The sequence below is a fragment of the Scyliorhinus canicula genome, chromosome 1 (genome assembly GCF_902713615.1).
Source record: "Scyliorhinus canicula chromosome 1, sScyCan1.1, whole genome shotgun sequence".
Taxonomy (NCBI): Eukaryota; Metazoa; Chordata; class Chondrichthyes; order Carcharhiniformes; family Scyliorhinidae; genus Scyliorhinus; species Scyliorhinus canicula.
In genome coordinates this window covers 210,608,711-210,630,084 of record NC_052146.1, presented here as the reverse complement: position 1 = coordinate 210,630,084, position 21,374 = coordinate 210,608,711, and the positions used below count along the sequence as shown (strand labels likewise).

Here is a 21,374-nt window from a genome sequence, read left to right as displayed (position 1 = left end):
ATGGTTTCCTGACACAGTATGTAGATAGGCCAACAAGAGGCGAGGCTATATTGGATTTGGTACTGGGTAATGAACCAGGACAGGTGTTAGATTTGGAGGTAGGTGAGCATTTTGGTGATAGTGACCACAATTCGATTACGTTTACTTTAGCGATGGAAAGGGATAGGTATAAACCGCAGGGCAAGAGTTATTGCTGGGGGAAAGGCAATTATGATGCGATGAGGCAAGACTTAGGATGCATCGCCTGGAGAGGAAAACTGCAGGGGATGGACACAATGGAAATGTGGAGCATGTTCAAGGAACAGCTACTGCGTGTCCTTGATAAGTATGTACCTGTTAGGCAGGGAGGAAGTGGTCAAGTGAGGGAACCATGGGTTACTAAAGCAGTTGAATCACTTGTCAAGAGGAAGAAGGAGGCTTATGTGAAGATGAGACGTGATGGTTCAGTTGGTTCGCTTGAGAGTTACAAGTTAGCTAGGAAGGCTCTAAAGAGAGAGCTAAGAAGAGCTAAGCGAGGACATGAGAAGTCTTTGGCAGGTAGGATCAAGGATAACCCTAAAGCTTTCTATAGATATGTCAGGAATACAAGAATGACTAAGGTAAGAGTAGGGCCAGTCAAGGACAGTAGTGGGAAGTTGTGCGCAGAATCCGAGGAGATAGGAGAGGTGCTAAATGAGTATTTTTCGTCAGTAGTCACACAAGAAAAAGACAAAGTTGTCAAGGAGAATACTGAGATACAGGCTACTAGACTAGAAGGGCTTGAGGTTCATAAGGAGGAGGTGTTAGCGATTCTGGAAAGTGTGAAAATAGATAAGTCCCCTGGGCCGGATGGGATTTATCCTAGGATTATCTGGGAAGGTAGGGAGGAGATTGCTGAGCCTTTGGCTATGATCTTTAAGTCATCTTTGTCTGCAGGAATAGTGCCAGAGGACTGGAGGATAGCAAATGTTGTCCCCTTGTACAAGAAGGGGAGTAGAGATAACCCCGGTAACTATAGGCCAGTGAGCCTAACTTCTGTTGTGGGAAAAGTCTTGGAAAGGTTTATAAGAGATAGGATGTATAATCATCTGGAAAGGAATAATTTGATTAGAGATAGTCAACATGGTTTTGTGAAGGGTAGGTCGTTCTTCGAGAAGGTGACCAAACAGGTGGATGAGGGTAAAGCAGTTGATGTGGTGTATATGGATTTCAGTAAAGCGTTTGATAAGGTTCCCCACGGTAGGCTATTGCAGAAAATACAGAGGCATGGGATTCAGGGTGATTTAGCAGTTTGGATCAGAAATTGGCTAGCTGATGGAAGACAAAGAGTGGTGGTTGATGGGAAATGCTCTGACTGGTGTCCAGTTACTAGTGGTGTGCCACAAGGATCTGTTTTGGGGCCGTTGCTGTTTGTCATTTTTATAAATGACCTGGAGGAGGGCGTAGAAGGATGGGTGAGTAAATTTGCAGATGACACTAAAGTCGGTGGAGTTGTGGACAGTGCAAAAGGATGTTACAAGTTACAGAGGGACATGCAGCTGAAGAGCTGGGCTGACAGGTGGCAAATGGAGTTTAATGCAGAAAAGTGTGAGGTGATTCATTTTGGAAGGAATAACAGAAAGGCAGAGTACTGGGCTAATGGTAAGATTCTTGGTAGTGTGGACGAGCAGAGAGATCTCGGTGTCCATGTCCATAGATCCCTGAAAGTTGCCACCCAGGTTGAGAGGGTTGTTAAGAAGGCGTACGGTGTGTTAGCTTTTATTGGTAGAGGAATTGAGTTTCGGAGCCATGAGGTCATGTTGCAGTACAAAACTCTGGTGCGGCCGCATTTGGAGTATTGTGTGCAGTTCTGGTCGCCACATTATAGGAAGGATGTGGAAGCATTGGAAAGGGTACAGAGGAGATTTACAAGAATGTTGCCTGGTATGAAGGGAAGATCATATGAGGAAAGGCTGAAGGACTTGAGGCTGTTTTCGTTTGAGAGAAGAAGGTTAAGAGGTGACTTAATTGAGGCATACAAGATGATCAGAGGATTAGGTAGGGTGGACAGTGAGAGCCTTTTTTCTCGGAAGGTGATGTCCAGCACGAGGGGACATAGCATTAAATTTAGAGGAGATAGATATAGGACAGATGTCAGAGGTAGGTTCTTTACTCAGAGAGTAGTAAGGGCGTGGAATGCCCTGCCTGCAACAGTAGTGGACTCGCCAACACTAAACGCATTCAAATGGTCATTGGATAGGCATATGGACGATAAGGGAATAGTGTAGAGGGACTTTAGAGGGGTTTCACAGGACGGTGCAACATCGAGGGCCGAAGGGCCTGTACTGCGCTGTAATGTTCTATGAATGTGGACGCAAAAGTATTGGCGAAGGTACTAGCGGGTAGGCTGGAGAAGTGCCTCCCGAAAGTGATAGGTGAAGGTCAGACAGGGTTCATGAAAGGGAGGTAGCTCTTTTCAAACATCAGAAGGGTATTGAACATCGTTATGGCACCAGCAGAGGGGAAGGAAACAGAGGTGATTGTGGCATTGGACGCTGAGAAGGCGTTTGACCGGGTAGAATGGGGGTACTCGATGGCAGTTCTGGAGCAGTTTGGGATTGGACCAAGATTTGTGAATAGGATAAAGCTATTATATAAGGAGCCGAGGGCGAGTGTCCGCACAAACATCATCAGCTCGAGGTACTTTTCTCTCCACCGTGGGACTATGCAGTGATGTCCTATGTCCCCCCTGCTGTTTTCACTCGCGATTGAGCCGTTGGCCATCGCATTAAGAAGTTCAGGGGTATGGAAAGGAATAGTGCGAGGGGGGAAGAGAGCATAGGGTGTCCTTGTATGCCGATGACTTGCTGTTAAACATGTCGGAACCGAGTGTGTCGACAGGGGAATATTGGAATATTTGAGTATTTGGGTCTTTCTCGGGATACAAACTAAATCTAGACAAGAGTGAGTATTTTGTGGTGTCTCGGCCAGGGGTGGGGGGGCTACAGGCGGTTAAAATGAAAGTGTTGCTGCGATTTCTGTTTATTTTTCAATGCCTGCCGATTTTCCTGCCAAAGGCTTTTTTCAGAGATTGAGGGAAGGATTACATCGTTCATATGGGGAGGGAAGGTGGCCAGAGTTAGAAAGGTGCTGCTACAGAGGGGAAGGCAGGCAGGGGGTTTGGGTCTTCCGAACCTGATGTATTATTACTGAATGGCGAATGTGGAGAAGGTGCGGAGCTGGGTCAGAGGGGTTGATTCCCAGTGGGACAGAATGGAGGAGAGTTTGTGCAGGGGGTCGGGATTGAAAGCACTAGCAACAACGCCGCTCCCGATAGCCCCAGGGAAATACTCAGGGACTCCGGTAGTAATAGCGTCATTGAGAATTTGGAGGCAGTTTCGCCAACACTTTGGGTTGGGGGCAGGGCCAAGGGAAATGCCGATTCGGGGGAACCACAGATTTGAGCCAGGGAGGTGGGATGGAAATTTTCGGAAATGGGAGGAGAAGGGGATTAAGACACTGAAAGATTTGTTTCTTAGGGGTCGGTTTGCAGGATTGAAGGAGCTGGAAGCGAAGTATGGGCTGGAACAGGGGGAAATGTTTAGATACATGCAGTTTCAAGATTTTGCCAGAAAGGAGATACAGAGCTTCCCGGTGGAGCCGGCTTCCACATTGCTGGAGAAGGTGCTGACGACAGGGGGACTGGAGAAGGGGGTAGTGTCAGCGGTTTACGGAGCTATTTTGGAAGAGGAGAAGGCACCATTAGAAGGGATCAAAGTAAAGTGGGAGGAAGAGTTGGAAGAGGATATGGAGGAGGGGTTCTGGTGTAAAGTGCTCCGGACAGTGAATGCCTCCACCTCATATGCGAGGTTGGGGCTGATACAGCTGAAGGTGGTGTACAGGGCACACCTCACGAGGGCAAGGATGAGCCGATTCTTTGAAGGAGTAGAAGATGTGTGTGAATGTTGCGGGGGTGGTCCCGCTAATCACGCTCATATTCTGGTGAATTATAAACCTAGTAATTCACACTGTGTTGTATTGTATTATATGTATTGTGTCCTTGTGGGCTCTGTATACGAGCCGTTGCGCGGCTCTGCCCATTGGGGGAGATGAGGAGTTTGTACTGGGCTCCACCCTTGGTTCCGCCCATGGCTCCTCCCACTAACCGGAAATATAAAGCTCTGCAGTCGTGAGCCTGCTGCCAGTTCATCTCGTCGCAGGCCGGCTCTGCTGTAAGAATATTAAAACCACTGTTCACTTCCAATCATGTGTGTTGTGAATTGATGGTCACATCACATATGGTTTGGTCCTGTCCAAAGCTAGAGGATTACTGGAAGGAGGTTTTAAGGGTAATTTCTAAAGTGGTGCACGTGAAACTGGACCCGGGCCCCCGGGTGGCCATATTCGGGGTGTCAGACCAGCCATGGTTGGAAACAGGTGCGGAGGGAGATGTTGTAGCCTTCGCCTCATTGATCGCCCGAAGGCGGATCCTGATGGGTTGGACAGCAGCCTCTCCACCCTGTGCCCTGGTGTGGCGAGGGGACTTGTTGGAATTCTTGACTCTTGAGAAGATGAAGTTTGAACTGAGGGGAAGGATGGATTCTACAATTCATGGGAAATATTCATCATGCACTTTCAAGAACTGGATAACATCGAACATTAGTTTGTTGGGGGCGGGGGGGGGGGGGGGGGGGGGGTGGGGTGCGGTGTGTGTTGATGGTGACTATGGGTGATTCCTGATTCCTTTTTGTTATTTGTTTATGTGAACATACGGGCTACTGTTTGGGGTTTGGTGGGAGGATGGGATCCTTGTTATTGATATGGGGATTGACATATTTGTTACTGATTATTGTTTCTTGTTGGTGGGTGTAAAATTGGTTGAAAATGTGAAAAAGGAGGAAAATAAAGAAATATTTAAAAAATATATAAATTTTGCACAATGAACTGTTCCATGTGTTTTCATAGTTTGATTTTGAACATATATCTTTTGTGTAAACATTTTGTTTCTACATTTTGTTTTAATCTGATTTTAATACATTCTTTGCAGCCATTTTGTGTCTACTTTTTTTTAAACCTTAAAGTATTTAAGAAGGCTATAAATTAATTTTTAACCACAAAATCCCTTGAGGAACATACCTAATATTGTGTAAGTTTAAAATCCAATATTGTGATAAAACCTCTAATTAATTAATGGTTCTCCAATGATAATTATTACTGAGGCTCAATGGTAATTTCTGGACCAGGTCCAAATATTCATGCAAGTTATTCCTCAGGCAACATCATAAAAAAAACTTGCTGTATGCCACTTGGCTGCTGTATTTCCTACATTACAACTTGCAACTATACTTTAAAAAGTACTTCATTGGTTGCAAAGCATTTTCCAACATCCTGAATTATGAAAAGCACAATAGAAATATAATCTTTCTTTCTTAAAAGTGGATATGAAAACGCTTGGCTGCAAACATAACAGAAAATATCAAGGTTTTTTTTAAGGATAAAGCTAAAGCAGAGAGATTAATAGTCAAGCAAAATATTGCCAGAAGTTATAACTTGCCTTTACATGTTGTTTTGTGAATTCCTATCATCATAAATAGACTTCAATATTTAATATAGCTTGCTAATATTGTTGGCAGAAAATTAAGTTGAGGAAAATTGATGAGTTTATGATCCACCTTTAATTCACTGTGTTTTAAAGTCAGCAAAATATATTCATAGTCAGAGTTGACCAAAATATTTTTTGATGCGAAAGATGGGATATGCTATTTTCCAGTTCCATCTGGTTGGTTAACGTGCCAGAGAGAAAAATCCTTGGGACTGTCTTCCATCTTATCAACATGCCCAAGCCAGGAAAGCCGTGTCTGCTTGATGATTACCAACATGAAAAGCCACTAGACAAATATTGTCAATGATTTCCACTTAACACCTGACTGCAGCCAGGTGCGGCCATTTGATTCAAATCTTTTCATCACTTCTTTTTTTAAAATAGCACAGCCTGTGCAGTCCTTTCAAATTATTCAGTCACATGAAGTTAAACTACCCTCATCTTAAGATTTTTCTATTTTTTCATGGACAAAAATATTGACAAGTACTATTTACAGTTTCTGCATTTCAGACAAAGGATCTAAGAATTCCATCAAAGGACTTACCACTTCACTCCCAGTAAGTAAAAGCTAATCTGCTCCTAACATTACAAAGTAATGCTGGAAGCTAGGTTTCCACCAAACACTTCAATGTTTGTTTTTACACCATTAAGTAAAATGATGTTCAAATTCTTCTTTTAAACGCAATGATCATATTGCACAAAGTTACTGCTGGTTGCAGCTTCAGACCACTGCTGTGGAATTTTTTTTTAACGGAAAAGAAAAATATGTAATCGGTCAGCTGAATCAACTGGGTAAATGTGCCTTCATTCCAGAACAATCTCAGCCCTTATATCTGAACTCAAATATAAACACCAATAAAATAATCTCATGCACACTTTAACTTTGTAAACAGTGTACACTGGTCTCCTCCCTGCAGAACACTTTGAAGACATGCAATAAATTATACCAGACTGAGTTCCCAAATGTTTACTAAGCAACATAAACCTTGAAGACTTTAAATTTTAACTTCCAATTCCAAATACGGAGGAATAAATTTGAAATGTCGATAGGTTGCGTTTCGCAACCCTCCGTAAATATAGACATTCCATTAATTTCCTGAACAAAGAAAACCCACGTTAAAATACATGTAATACTATTTATAAACATATAGATGCTGTGTTACTTCACTTTACTGATATTAATGTTTGTTTGCTTTTCACCTCAACTTGAAAATTAAAATAAGTGGGTTCTCGACTCCTCTGCTCAAGATTTTACAACCAGGGGATAAACAATAAGCCAAGCTTCAATAATAGCTTTTCACCAGATGTCTACAATCTGTGGCATGAAATTGTTTTTCTCTTTAAACTGTGATGAGTGTAGGAATTTCAGCTGTATTGTATTATAAATATTGGGTGAAGTAAGGGGTAAAAGCCTGGGTTAGAGTGTGTTTGACTGCTGAAATCATGTTTTGAAAGATTCTTAGATTGAAAGACAACAAAAAGATTTAAAGTCAGAGGTACAATTAAACATCATAAAAAACTTGGGTTAATGTAATTTTGTTATGGCTAAGAGGAGTTAGTTTTTTTTCAGCTTGGTGAGATGATGTTATTACTGGGTGCAGCTAAGACATCAGGCTTTATGAGGAAGCATTTTCAGTTCAGTTCTGTGTTGAATGAAGCAGTTTGCACAAGTGAGGCAGTTCTGCTCTCACTGTAGGTTAGTTAAGAGAGATTAACAGTATTTAAAGCAGTGCAGACTTGTCTGAGAACAAGGGGGGGGGGGGCGTCAAAAGCCAGCTGAAACAGCTTTTGAAACATACAGCCAGAAATTCTGACAGGAGTTGGCTATTTTCTGTAAAGCAGTGTCAAAAGATCTCTTTCTCAAAAAATATCTCTGTAAAGTAAGTATTCCTCTGTGCCATTGGTATTTAAGGTGGATTGAGAGCTGAGACGATAGATTTCCTTGTTGTTTAAGTGGGAATAAAGATAGCACTTAAGGGTACGAGTTCACTGTCCTGAGTTGTATTGTTTAATGGGTGATTGTAAGCTATTTTCTGTTGTGATGTTAAAGATTTTGTTACTGTGTTAGTAATAAAGTTTGTTTTAATACGCCATATCCCTATTTCTTTGTACATACACTCCTGGAGAGAAATATCCTTTCCTCAGTCTTACAAAATTAAAACAAAATATTGGGGTTATGGTCCAGTATCCTAACCACTGTAGGTATCTGGTCTGGGATCGTAATAAAAGGTCTTGAACAAAAAGGAAGGCCCAACCAAAACAAACAACAGAATCCCTACATTGCAGATGGAGGCCATTTGACCCATCTGCACCAGCCCTCCAAAAGAGCACCCAACCTAGTCCCACTCCCCAACCCGATCCCCGTAACCCCACACATTATCATGGCCAATCTACCTCACCTGCACATCTTTGAAAATGTCAACACACATGTGCATTTATAAATTATTATTAAATGGAGCCTTGTGGCCAAGGAGGAAGTTTTATATTATTTGTACTGGATAAAAACAATGATCTCTCCAAGCAACAATGTTTAAGATTTCTCTTGGTTAGCTTCTTGTTAATAATGATATCACAAAAGTCAGAAATTGGGTTGTTTTTGAGTCTGTCAATGACTTTGGCACAAGTAGAGCTCTCAATTTCATGTCCTAATAATGTGTTTTGCCATTTTCAGACTGAGCCTTGTATTCATGTTATTCCTGATCCCATTGCCACAATCAGATACCAATTTAGTCCCATATCAACAATTTGCATTTATATTGCACCTTTAACCCAGTAAAATATCTTTTTTTTAATAAATTTAGATTACCCAATTATTTTTTCCAATTAAGGGGAAATTTAGCGTGGCCAATCCACCTACTCTGCACATTTTTGGGTTGTGGGGGCGAAACCCACGCAGACACAGGGAGAATGTGCAAACTCCACACGGACAGTGACCCAGAGCCGGGATCGAACCTGGGACCTCAGCGCCGTGAGGCGGTTGTGCTAACCACTAGGCCACCGTGCTGCCCACAGTAAAATATCTTGAGCTGCTTCACAAGAGTGATTATCAAACAAAACATGACACCCATCACATATGGAGGTATTGTATGTAGTATAAGGGTCTGGCATGTACAGAGTTAATGTGCGACTGAGTAAAGGACACACAATGGTATCTAGTTACAATAATAATAATCATTATTAGTTTCGCAAGTAGGTTTACGTTAACACTATAATTAAGTTACTGTGAAAATCCCCTGGTCACCGCACTCCGGCGTCTTCGGGAGAATTCAGAATGTCCAATTCATCAAACAAGCATATATTTCGGGACTTTTGGAGGAAACCAGAGCAGCCGGAGTAAACCCACACAGACAGAGAGAGAACGTGCAGACTTCAACAAAGACTTGCTGTGAGGGCAGCACGGTGGTGCAATAGTTAGCATTGCTGCTTCATGCCGCTGAGGACCCTGGTTCAATCCCGGCCCTGGGTCACTGTTTGCGTGGAGTTTGCACATTCTTCCTGTGTCTGCGTGGGTCCCACCTCCACATCCCAAAGATGTGCAGGGTAAGTGGACTGGCCACACTGAATTGCCCATTAATTGGAAAAATTTAAAAAATAATGACTTGCTGTTAGCCCACTGAGGACGACAGACTTCTTTAAAAGACACCGTTCTGTAACCAACATCCTCCTAAATTTATAGGCAGGTGATTAGCTTTTAAGCAGCACTTAATCAAACTCTGGAATTGGTATAGGGCTGTATACTTTTTTTTCTCAGCTCTGAAGAAATCATATTAGACTCAAAACTGTTCTAACCACAGCGGAGGGCACGGAATAGGAACCATCAGGTTTCCCATGCCCTCTGGGGAATATGAACTTGCCCAATAACGAGGCGGGGCTTTCCCTTAACAGGAGTAGCCTCTCTAGTATAAAAACACCCACCTTTAAGGAGACCATCCGCAGAGTGACTCTAACGAGTAATAAACCCCTTTGTGCTTTTCCAAACTACTGTTTACAAGTGGCTGTTTGCCTCAGATCTAACAAAATGTTAACTCAGTTTCTCTCTCCACAGATGCTGCCAGACCTGCTGAGGTTTTCCAGCATTTTCCATTTTTATTTCTGATCTCTAGCATCTGCCGTGTTTTGCTGATATTTTTATCTCCTTTTCGAAAGTACCCTATGCTCCCACCTAAACTAAAGACTTTCTTTGTTTTATTATTTGGATCCAAATGAATCAGGTAAATCTGCCAACCGACAAGAGAGTTTACTCCCAGACCATAATCAACTCCTTTTATTGGTTACTACGAGACATAAAACAGGGGGCTGGCAAGAATATCCAGAAATGAGCGTCTTGGGACCGCTGTACTACCAATAGCTATGTAACATGACGCTTCGTTCAATAACAATTGAGCTAAACCAAAATATTGATCACAAAAGCCAATGAACTTTAATCTTCCTTACATGTCAATGCACCTGATGGCAATTTGCGCTGGATTCCTCAGCCCTCCCTGCCGCAAGAACGGACGCAGCTAGAGAATCCCACCCACTAAGTCTAACAACATAATCATACAGCCAATTCATACTGAGGAAGCGGTGTTTAAATTTTTATTAATTGAACTTATAAAACGACAACAAACTTTTACATCTACTCAGAATGCACATTAACAAGTTTGTGCCTGATTGAAAGTGCAGTGGAGTTCACCAACCAGACTGGATTGAAAAATAGCATAACAAAAACAGAAAAAGCTAGCAGGTCCAGAGACATTAGGAGTGATTCTCCGGAAACATTTCTAAGTGTGCTAGCGAGCGGGGATTGTCGCTGGTTTCCCAGTGAGGCCGGCAACGCTATTCAACTAATTGGCCCACTTATTGAGGCTGCTTCTTGCCCCGAACGCTGGCTCGCCAGCTGATTCTTCGGGACCGCGCTCGCTAGCCCCCCGCTAACAAGATTGAGCAGCACTTAAGCTGCACTTGCTCAGCCAACCCCAGCCAGCTTGCAACAATGGAGCCGAGGAGACCAACCTCAAGATTCGGGGATGCTGACCTGGGAAGGCTGCTGGACACAGCGGAGGCCAGGAGGGATGTCCAGTTCTCTCAAGAGTCCCAGGGAATTAGCCACAAGACAACCAGTGCTGCCTGGGACAAGGTGGCGGCAGCAGTCAGCTCAGGCAGTGTGACCAGGATGACTGGCCTCCAGTGTCGGAAAAAGGTCAACAACTTACACGAGGCAGCACGCATGAGTAGACACCAAAGTCCCAACCCCCCCTAAACCACCCTCACCACCCCCAAGGGAGCATCCCCCAGGCGGCCCCCAACTCTCCCTCCAACCCTCCAAACCGTCCCTTCACACCGCCCCCCCTACAAACGTGAACCATGCGTGTGGCTAACGATACCCTCTCTGTTGTTCCTCAGGAAAAGCTCTCCTAACATTGGCAGGAGATAGCCCAGACTGGCGGTGTGGTGGAGCGGGCCCTGGAGGTGACTGGTGTGGCCGAGGACAGGGTGCTTACCCACGCAGAGGCTGGTGGACGCCGCATAGATGAGGAATGACCAGGCTCCACCCAGAGGACCTGCCAAACATGAGTACTGATTGTCATACTGACAGACCCAGCCCTCCCAGTGACGACATGTCCATTCTCCAGCAGGTCGTCCAGCCGACGGTGCCAGTGGTACCTTCTCCTAACCCCGAGGAGAACACCTCAGAGGATCCAGCAGTATTTACCAAAGAGAAGGAATTAGTAGATGTTGAGTCTGGAAAAGGGTGTGTAGATAGCCTGGGTCACATTGAGATCCAAAAAGACGAGGTGTTGGGTGGCTTGAAAAATATTAAGGTAGATAAGTCCCCAGGGCCGGATGGGATCTACCACAGAATACTGAAGGAGATTAGAGGGGAAATTGCTGCGGTCTTGACAGAAATATTTGGATCCTCACTGTCTTCAGGTGATGTCCCAAAGGACTGGAGAATAGCCAATGTTATTCCTTGGTGAGCCTTATGTCAGTGGTAGGGAAATTACTGGAGAGAATTCTTCGAGACAGGATCTACTCCCATTTGGAAGCAAATGGGCATATTAGTGAGAGGCAGCATGGTTTTGTGAAGGGGAGGTCGTGTCTCACTAACTTGATACAGTTTTTCGAAGAGGTCACAAAGATGACTGATGCAGGTAGGGCAGTGGATGTTGTCTATATGGACTTCATAAGGTCTTTGGCAAGGTTCCTCATGGTAGACTGGTACAAAAGGTGAAGTCACACGGGATCAGGGGTGAGCTGGCAAGGTCGATACAGAACTAGCTAGGTCATAGAAGGCAGAGAGTAGCAATGGAAGGGTGCTTTTCTAATTGGAGGGCTGTGACTAGTGGTGTTCCGCGGGGATCAGTGCTGGGACCTTTGCTGTTCGTAGTATATATAAATGATTTGGAGGAAAATCATTTGGAGGAAAACTGGTCTGATTAGTAAATGTGCAGATCACACAAAGGTAGGTGGAATTGCGGATAACGATGAGGACTGTCAGAGAATACAGCAGGATTTAGATCATTTGGAGACTTGGGCGGAGAGATGGCAGATGGAGTTTAATCTGAACAAATGTGACATAATGCATTTTGGAAGGTAGAATGCGGGTGGGGAATATACAGTGAATGGTAGAACCCTCAAGAGTATTGAAAGTCAGAGAGATCTAGGTGTACAGGTCCACAGGTCACTAACAGGGGCAACACATGTAGAGAAGGTAGTCAAGAAGGCATACGGCCTGCTTGCCTTCATTGGCCGGGGCATTGAGTATAAGAATTGGCAAGTCATGTTGCAGCTGTATAGAACCTTCGTTGGGCCACACTTGGAGTATAGTGTTCAATTCTGGTCGCCACACCACCAGAAGGATGTGGAGGCTTTAGAGAGGGTGCAGAAAAGATTTACCAGGATGTTGCCTGGTCTGGAGGGCATTAGCTGAGAGGAGCGGTTGAATAAACTCGGTTTGTTCTCAGTGAAACGACAGAAGTTGAGGGGCGATCTGATAAGAGGTCTACAAAATTATGAGGGGCATAGACAGAGTGGATAGTTAGAGGCTTTTCCCCAGGGTAGAGGAGTCAATTACTAGGAGGCATAGGTTTAAGATGCGATGGGCAAGGTTTAGAGGAGATGTGAGAGGCAAGTTTTTTTACAAAGAGGGTAGTGGATGCCTGGAACTCGCTGCCGGAGGTGGTGTGGAAGCAGTGACGATAGTGACATTTAAGGGGCATCTTGAAAAATACATGAATAGGATGGGAATAGAGGGATACGGACCCCAGGAGTGTAGAAGATTTTAGTTTAGATGGGCAGCATGGTTGGCACGGGCTTGGAGGGCCAAAGGGCCTGTTCCTGTGCTGTACTTTTCTTTGTTCTTTGAGAGCTCCAAGGATGCAATTGTTATAGTTGCGACACAGCTGTCAGCTCCACCCTCCATCAGCGCAGATACACACACCTCGGTGGGACATGTTTAGTGGTCAGGCTTCTGGGGCCCAATCTGGTGAGCACCACACAGCTGCTGATGTGCATCAGGTGGAGGCAGGAACCCCCAAGGCGAGACAGCTGTCAGAGGTCTGCTGGATCCCAGACCCAGCTGGGTCCCAGCCTGATGCTGAGCCTCTGTTCAGAGCTAATGGAGACTATAGGGAGTGGCCGGGACATTCAGAGGGAGATGTCAGTGTCACTCCAGCAGATACATAGCCGATTGGAGGAGTCACAGAGGCTCCGGGCGCAGGAGATGGTGCCAACGAGTGGCCCCGAGTCCAACACAGCTAGGGTGGCAGTAGGTGAAATTCATGGCTGAGGGTCTCGGCAGTATGTCTGCCTCACTGTGGGATGTCACCGAGTACTGGGCCGACTTTGATGACGTTCTGCGGGACATGTCCCACCCTCAGATGGGAATGGCCAAGGCATTGCGGAGCTTGTCCCAGTCGCAAGCGAACATTGCCGAGGCACTGCAGAGCATGTCCCAGTCACCGAGGGCGCCGACACGATGGGGACCATGGGGAATCCCCCAAAGGCTGGCAGAGCCAGATGATGCAAGGGCAGTCGGGACTCGAACCAGCTGTCCTTCCATCTCAAGGTGAACCCCAGGGCCATATGGGCACTGACCGGGAGGAGGGGGCACTGAGTGCCAACCCGGATTCGTCCCATCTGGTGGAGACGGTGGCCACCAGCTCTCCTGATTTCTACCTCTCTGATGAGGCCATGTCTCGGCTGTGCATATGCCATCGACAAGTGAGCCGGGGCCCTCCGGCCCCAGAGGACACCCACCAGGTGCATCGAAGGCCACGGAACATGGTTAGCAGCTGTCTGCCTCCTCCTCAGATGTGCATCCTGGGGAGTCACCCAGACGTATTGGCAGAGCTAGGAGGGCAAAGTACATCAAGGATCACTGAGGGAGGGGGGCTGGAGTAAGTAGGGGTTAAGGGGCGGGTAGGGGGTGAGGGGGGCTGCACCATCGGGAGAGTGGGGACCTATATTGAACAATAAACACAACCAGCAGCATGCTCCGCAATGCATCACCGCTTGCAGATGATGGGTGTGAGCGAGCACTCAGCAGACAAGCAGGGGTCAGACAATGACATAAATTCAGAAGTATCAATTTCTCTCTGCGGGTTATCACGCCCTGCTCTCGACAGTAACCCGCTGACGGTGCCGACACAGTCCCAGCACCCTGGAGTAATGTGACACATACCCTGGGAGGATGGGAGATGGGAGTGGGGGTGGGTAAGGATGCGACGATGGATCAGGCCACGTCCTAAGTGAATCGGGCGGGTATGAGGGCTTCCCTGGCTCTCCAGACTTGCCGGACACTCACAGCTGCCTCCTGTCCTGCAGCCTTGGGCTGGGCCTCAGGTTCCTCCCCGGTCTTGTCCTCCAGCCCCTCCTCATCATCCTCGTCCCCATCCTCCTCCTCCGAGGTGGCCACATGTTCTTAGTCACCAACCTCCAGCTCATCGCCCAACTGCTGTGCCAGATTGTGGAGGACACAACAGACCACAACAAAGCGGGCGACTCTTCAGGCAGTGTACTGGAGAGCACCTCGGAATGGTCGAGGCATCGAAACCACATCTTGAGGAGTTTGATGCACTGCTCAAAGGCAGCTCAGATGGCTGCATGGGCCTCGTTGTAGCGGGTCTCCACTTCGATCTCCAGCCTCCGTACTGGCGTCATTAGACAGGTCCTCAGTCGGTACCTCTTATTCCCCAAGAAATAACCGTCCATCCTAGGGTGCTCCTCGGAGAGGGCAGGGATGACTGACTACCCCAGGATGTAGCTGTCGTGCACATAGCCCGGGAAGGGGGCACACACGTGCATTATCTTCATCTGCTGCTCACAGACCAGTTGTATGTTGAGGGACTAGGACCCCTCTCGGTTAACATAGGGCACCCCCAGATGGCCTGGTGAGTGCAGGGCAACATGCGTGGCATCTATGACTCCCTGTACCTGAAGCACCCTAACCATGGCGGAGAAACCTGCTGCCCGGGCATTCTGTTGCGCCTGGTCCATGTCAAAGTGGATATTGTCTTCTGCCTGGTCATACAGGGCATTTGTGGCCTGCCGGATGCACCTGTAGACTGTGGCCTATGAGATACCACAGAGGTCCCCACTCGAGCAATGGAATGATCCCGTGGCATAGAAGTTCAGGGCTACAGTGACCTTGAAGGCCACCGGGAGCGGGTGTCCTCCTGCACGTGATGCCAAGTCCTTGTTGAGATGGAGCCTCCTGCAGCACACGCTGTGCGTCATCTGTTCAAACAACCAGCGAGGCCTGTACACTCTGGACCATCGCGGGACTCCCCCTCTGGGTCCCTCCCTACCTAGCCTGATGGGCGGCCAGGTCCTCAGGGTGTGCGGCGGGGTCCTGCATTGGGTCTCTGTCTCGGGTCGCTGCCTCCAGCATTTGCAGACACTGCTGCTGCCACATTCTCCAGTATCTGCCCACATCGCGTAGTATCAGCACCACCAGGGCACTATCCCTGCCATAGCGTTCAATACCTGTAAGGCATTGGTAGAGGGTATTAGACTGACAAACATAGGTGGCTCCCACCCTGGGACCCTCCATTCCCCCACTCAACCTCCCCAACCCCCCTGTCCGGAACGCCCTGCCCACGTACTCCAGGTCGCAGTGCCCCCCCCCCCAATACCAGGCCCCAGACCTTGTGCACCAGACACCCGCTTACAACATCAACTGGACCCGGCGCTGGCCCCTTCCCTGTGGCACTGACCCACCCTCTGGCCGTGGACATGTCCCCAGAGCTGTGTCCCATCCCCATGTTGTTCGGATGTTGGCTACTGCATGTGAGGTGTTGCCTCCCGCGTGTTCTGGTGCTAGGCAATGACTCCCACATGCTACATGGTCCTCCCACCCACGGGAATGCACTTGGGTGGTGTAAAATGCTCACTTAACCACGATTGCCAATTCTCGAAAGGCTATATTCTTCAGCTGCGCAGCCAGAGGCCTCGGCAGTCGGTGGCGATTATGGGTGGTCCATGGGCAGACGGGCAGGGACAAGGGTTGCCCCGGAATGGGTACACACGATCCGGGGTTTGGCATGGTGGTGCAGCGAGTGGTTGCCCCCCCCTCCCAACCTCCCATGGCAGACCACCCCCAACTGAGGGTCCCCCATTCCCCAATGAGCACAGACGCTCCCGAGCTCTTTGCCTGTGAGCAAAGATGGCCACTCATCTCCTCGGCTCGCCACGGAAACCCTTGTCAGATTTACGTTTTTAAAAAGGCGCTAGTGTGACCACTTGCTGGAGAGGCCACCGAATCACAGGAGGCCGTTGGATAAAGGGTGGCTCTCGTTAATGGGATGGAAATAGATCTTAAGTGGTGATAATTAGTTTCTCGCCACGCTACAGCGAGATCCCGATTTTGCCTAGGGGAGCGGGCCGGTTGCATCACAAACTGTTTGCCTCTCCCACTATTCACCGGCCTTCTTTCGCTTGAGCGCGAGTGTAATGAGGCCGGAAGATCGCGGCCATAGAGTTGATGATTTGGGGCCAATATTGAAGACTCTGGGTTCCAAAGAAGAGTTAAGACTTGACAAGGATTTCCAGAACTTTCTGTTTTTATTTCAGGACAGAAGAGTTTTTGACGAGGTAATAACGGTCAGACACAACTAGTACTTGAAAAATATCAGCTGTTTCCCATGATCGAAGGGAGAACTTTTGGTCCAAAGTGCGAACAATAACAGGAGAGAACAAAGGTGACCACAGAATTATTCTTGAGGAATGGAAAAACATGAATATTTTCTCGTACTTGAATGCTGGATAGGCAATAGAAGATTTTGAAAATTGACCACCTTGAAACTTTGAAAAAGGAACACAGCATCACAGAATAGGAGGCTGGCTGACACCACCACCATATCCCAACACTTAGATCATAGATCATAGAATTTACAGTGCAGAAGGAGGCCATTCGGCCCATCGAGTCTGCACCGGTTCTTGGAAACAGCACTCTACCCAAGCCCACACCGCTATCCTATCCCCATAACCCAGTAACCCCGCCCTTGTCTGAAGCCGAGAGACGGACGGTTAAAATGAAGATGAATGCTTCTAAATACCAAGTTATTTCACAGAAGAATAAAGGCTCAAAGCCAACATCAAGTTGCCAACATGAGGGTCTGAAGCAGACATCTCTGTTGGGCTCTTCTGAGGAGACTTAAGTTGTTAACATTGTTGTCCACAAGAGTGGATCTATACAGCTGCCTTTTACATCACGGGCACGTACGTTTCTGTTTGGCAGCTGCAAAGCAGTAACAGCATAACTCCACGACTCAATCCCAAAATGGCTTTAAAACTGAGTCTTGAGAGGCATCCTAAATGAGGCCCTCCTATTTTGCTTTGACTTGGTGCTGAGAGGAGCGGAGATCCCACGTGGTGTCAAGCAGGTTGAACAAGTACTCAGGGCTGTGTTGAACCTTTCAGAAATAGTTGCTTTCAAACACTTTTGAGAAAACAGATGGTCTTGACTGCACTTGCAAAACATTAAAAATTTACTAGTCAGGAGTAGAGCTCGGTGCCCTGTCTTCAGGCGACAGGAGTGTGATTCATAAGTAGGAAATATAACAGGGTCTTGGCAGCTGTTAATTCTATTTTGCACCGTATCAAAGCATAATAACTTAAAATTTAACATAGTCCAAAGGTGTTTCACAAGAGGGATTAGCAAGCAAGGTTTGACACTGCATCACATAGGAGGTATTAGGGTAGACGACCAAGTAGGTTATAAGATGGGCCTTATTATATGAGGCAAGAGAGGTGGAGAGGCAGCAAAGTTATGGACCGAATTCCAGAGCTTAAAGCCTAGCCAACTGAAGACATGGCCACCAAAAGGTAGAGCGATTAAAGTCAGGTTGTACAAAGACCAGAATTGAAAAAGCTGGAGATTTCAGGGATCAGGAGTTGAAAACGAGGTTGAGAATCTTTAAAACCCAACTGATGCCAGATCAATGAATAAAGGGGTGATGAGCAAGCAGGACTTAAAACGGGCAGTACAATTTGGCCAACCTTAATCCAAATATCAGTGAGAAAGAAAATCAAGAGATGGATTTCATACAGACAGGAATCTGGCGAAGGAAATAATCGTATATGAAAAGTAATAGTTTGCAAAAGATCTAAAGACTCCGGATCTACCTGGAATCCACTATTGCAGAAAAAAATATCCCCCCCCCCCCATACTGCAATCTCAACTATTCTGCGAAGAAATGGCAAGAAACATTCTGTTCAAGGGTATTGTAAAATAGATCCAGTCTGTCCAAAACCAGAAAATCAGCTAGGATTTAATCCCGCCGTGACACATTCCTGGTTGCATGTTGGCACCGACATGTGGGCATAAAGACATTTAAATTCTAATGGCTAATTATTAAATGGCTTAATCCATGAAAAGATTCTTTATCATGTATTGCATTGAGAAAATAAACAAAATCAACCCAACTTGGGAATCTGTGGTGCAAAAATCACTGTTTGTCAAAAAGTAAAACATCTTCTGTTGAGGTATTTAATGTAGATTGGGTTCTTTTCACACTGATGTTCATAAGATTTAATCCAACAGCGTGCAAAACCGAGATTCACTTTGATTAAAGTGGAAGGAAGCTTGTGTGGAGCATAAACACCAATATAAAGTAAATGGGTATAATCTGAGTAAGGGGTCATCCATTTAAAACAAAGACGAGGATGAATCCTCCTATTGGAGGACAGTGAATCTGTGGAATTCTTTACCTCAGAGAGCTGTAGAGGCTGGGTCATTAAGTGTGTTCAAGGCTGGGTAGCATGTGATGCAGTGGTTAGCACTGGGATTGCGGCGTGGAGGACCCGGGTTTAAATCCCGGACCTGGGTCATTGTCCGTGTAGAGTTTGCACATTCTCCCCATGTCTGCGTGGGCTTCACCCCCACAACCCAAAAGATGTGGTTAGGTGGATTGGCCACGCTAAATCGCCCCTTAATTGGAAAACAAATTGGGTACAAAAAGTATGTTCAAGGCTGACAGACAGATTTTTAATCATTAAGGGAATCAAGGATTATGAGGATAAGGCGGTTTGAGTTGACGATTATCATATCAGTTTATTCACGAGTTCACTGAATGGTAGAGCAGACTCGAATGACCTACTTCTGCTCCTACATCTTATGGTTGGACTAAAGGTCTCATTTCTGTGCTATAAGTTCTATGCATGTCCAACAAACATTTTCCTAAACAATTCTTTCTATCTTAAGTGTTTACAATTATGTGGTTTGATACAGAAATCTTATCTACAAGTTATATTTTTGGCAGAATTGCACATGTTGGTCTTCCCCAGATTATTTAAAGTCAATTGAGCCGATTTTAATGATGTTTATGGTTGAAAATAACCAATGCCATTGCTTCTCGGCTTTTTGGCTGAGATCACGCGTCAGATCAAGCCCAAGATAAGGCACAATGCCTTTTCTTGTCATCTTGGATCTTGTTCGCCTCTCTTGGTTTCAATTTGAATTTGAATTGGTTTTTGGAGCAAGCAATGAAATGGATTAAGGCTTTGCCCTGTCCAATCTGCGCATTGGCTTTGTAACTTTAAAGATGGGATAAAAGAAAATTTAAAAGATGACCAATGCCATTGAACCCGTTGCTTACTACAGCAAACCGTGAGTTTAGGGAAATTCAATTCCTCTGACAATTTTCTTCAGTGGTTCTCAACAATTCAAACTAGCTGCATTCACAACATCTCTAACATTTCTTAACACAAGTCCTATGTTCCATTGCGTATGACAAATACGCAAGGTTATGAGCAGCAACCAAAGGTCACTCGGTAATTTTGCAACTTGCATCATTTCATCTCATCCTTTTCTTGGAAATGGTGTACGGAATTTCTTTTAGCTTTTCCTTGTTTAGTCATGCAATAGATGGATAAGTTATAGAGTCACAACAGTGTAGAAGCAGACCACTCGACCACTCAGCCCATTAAGTCTGTGCCAGCTCACAGTAGGGCAATCCAATCAGTCAGTAATATTCCAAACACAAATCACTAGCGCCCAACTGAAGCCACATGTTTGTATTAATTGAACTCTTGGGTGTGTCTGAGTGAAAATACCAAAACAACTGGTGCAGGCCCCAAATAAATGCATTGCAGTTTGTGTGTGATGGCGTAAAGCCCCACTAATTATGGTTAGTAAAAGGAAAACATATTTCACAGTATCCAATCCTAAAAATAGATATAGCTCCATGTGTGAGAATATAGTCAGTGTAGAATTTTGCCCAAAGACACTGTAATCAAGGCATAAAACTAACGTCAGATACAAAACATGGACACTTGCATGTATTTTCACAATGCTCCCAGAATTTCTCATCTTTTCCATCTGTTCATCAAACACTGCATCTGAATAGGTCTTGGCCCAGTGTAATAACTCTGCCTCTATTGTTGTCACAACTGCCACACGGGATGAGTGAGGCAAAGCAGGCAGCAGGGGAACTCAGTTATATTGTCGAGTCACTTCAAATAGTAATAGGAAATACAGGAACACAAATAGGGTGGAAGAGACAAAACCTCACAGGCACTGTGCTGAGGTGTGGAAAAAGAAACACTGATGTTGAGATGATGGCACCTGATATATACACATCTCAGTGCTAACTGGGACAGGCAGAACTGCTTCAGGACTGTAACTTTCACATCTTTGTGTCAAAAACATTGATAGATTCCTGGGAAAGACCTGAAAATATGTTCCCAAAGCTTCCAAACATGGTGTTGGCAACCCAAAAGGAAACAACACAAGCATTGCAGCAAAGATCTTTTATTCAGATGCAGGAAATTCAGGAAGCTGATGAGCTTGCAAGTCCCAATTTGAATCCCTATGCCTTATAGGGACGTGTGCAAAAAAAACCTGATATGTAGCTTAATAAAGAAAATTAGGGTTTACGAATGTTCATGATCCTTTTTATATACAGGTGCTCTGAAGCCGAATCAATTAAACTAAAATAGTGTAACTGGAATTCTAAATCACAGTAAGAAACTCGATCGCATCCAACTCGGTTATACAGGCTTCAATTGATTCGGGACCCTCCCCAACACCATTCAGAAAACAAAATCCTGACGAAAGTTAAAGACAATGAAGAAAAGCAGTCAGTCAAAAATAAAAACAGAAAATTCTGGAACAAGCTCAGCAGCTCTGGTAGCACCTGTGGAGAGAGAAACAGAGTTAACGTTTCAAGTATTCCCTCTCATTAGCTCTGTAGAAGTTGTACGGACTCAAAATGTTAACTCGGTTTCTTTTTCCACAGACGTTGTCAGACCTGCTGAGCTTTTCCAGCATTTTCTGATTTTATCTCAGGTTTCCAGCATCTACAGTATTTTGATTTTACTTCAGTCAAGA

General features: G+C 45.7%; 1 protein-coding gene across 1 annotated transcript in view; it reads right to left on the bottom strand.

The window, feature by feature from the left end:
• The window catches only part of macrod2 (mono-ADP ribosylhydrolase 2), a 1,280,596-nt gene that overhangs the window by 778,622 nt on the left and 480,600 nt on the right, over positions 1-21,374 (bottom strand). The gene's annotated exons all lie outside the window — the stretch shown is intronic.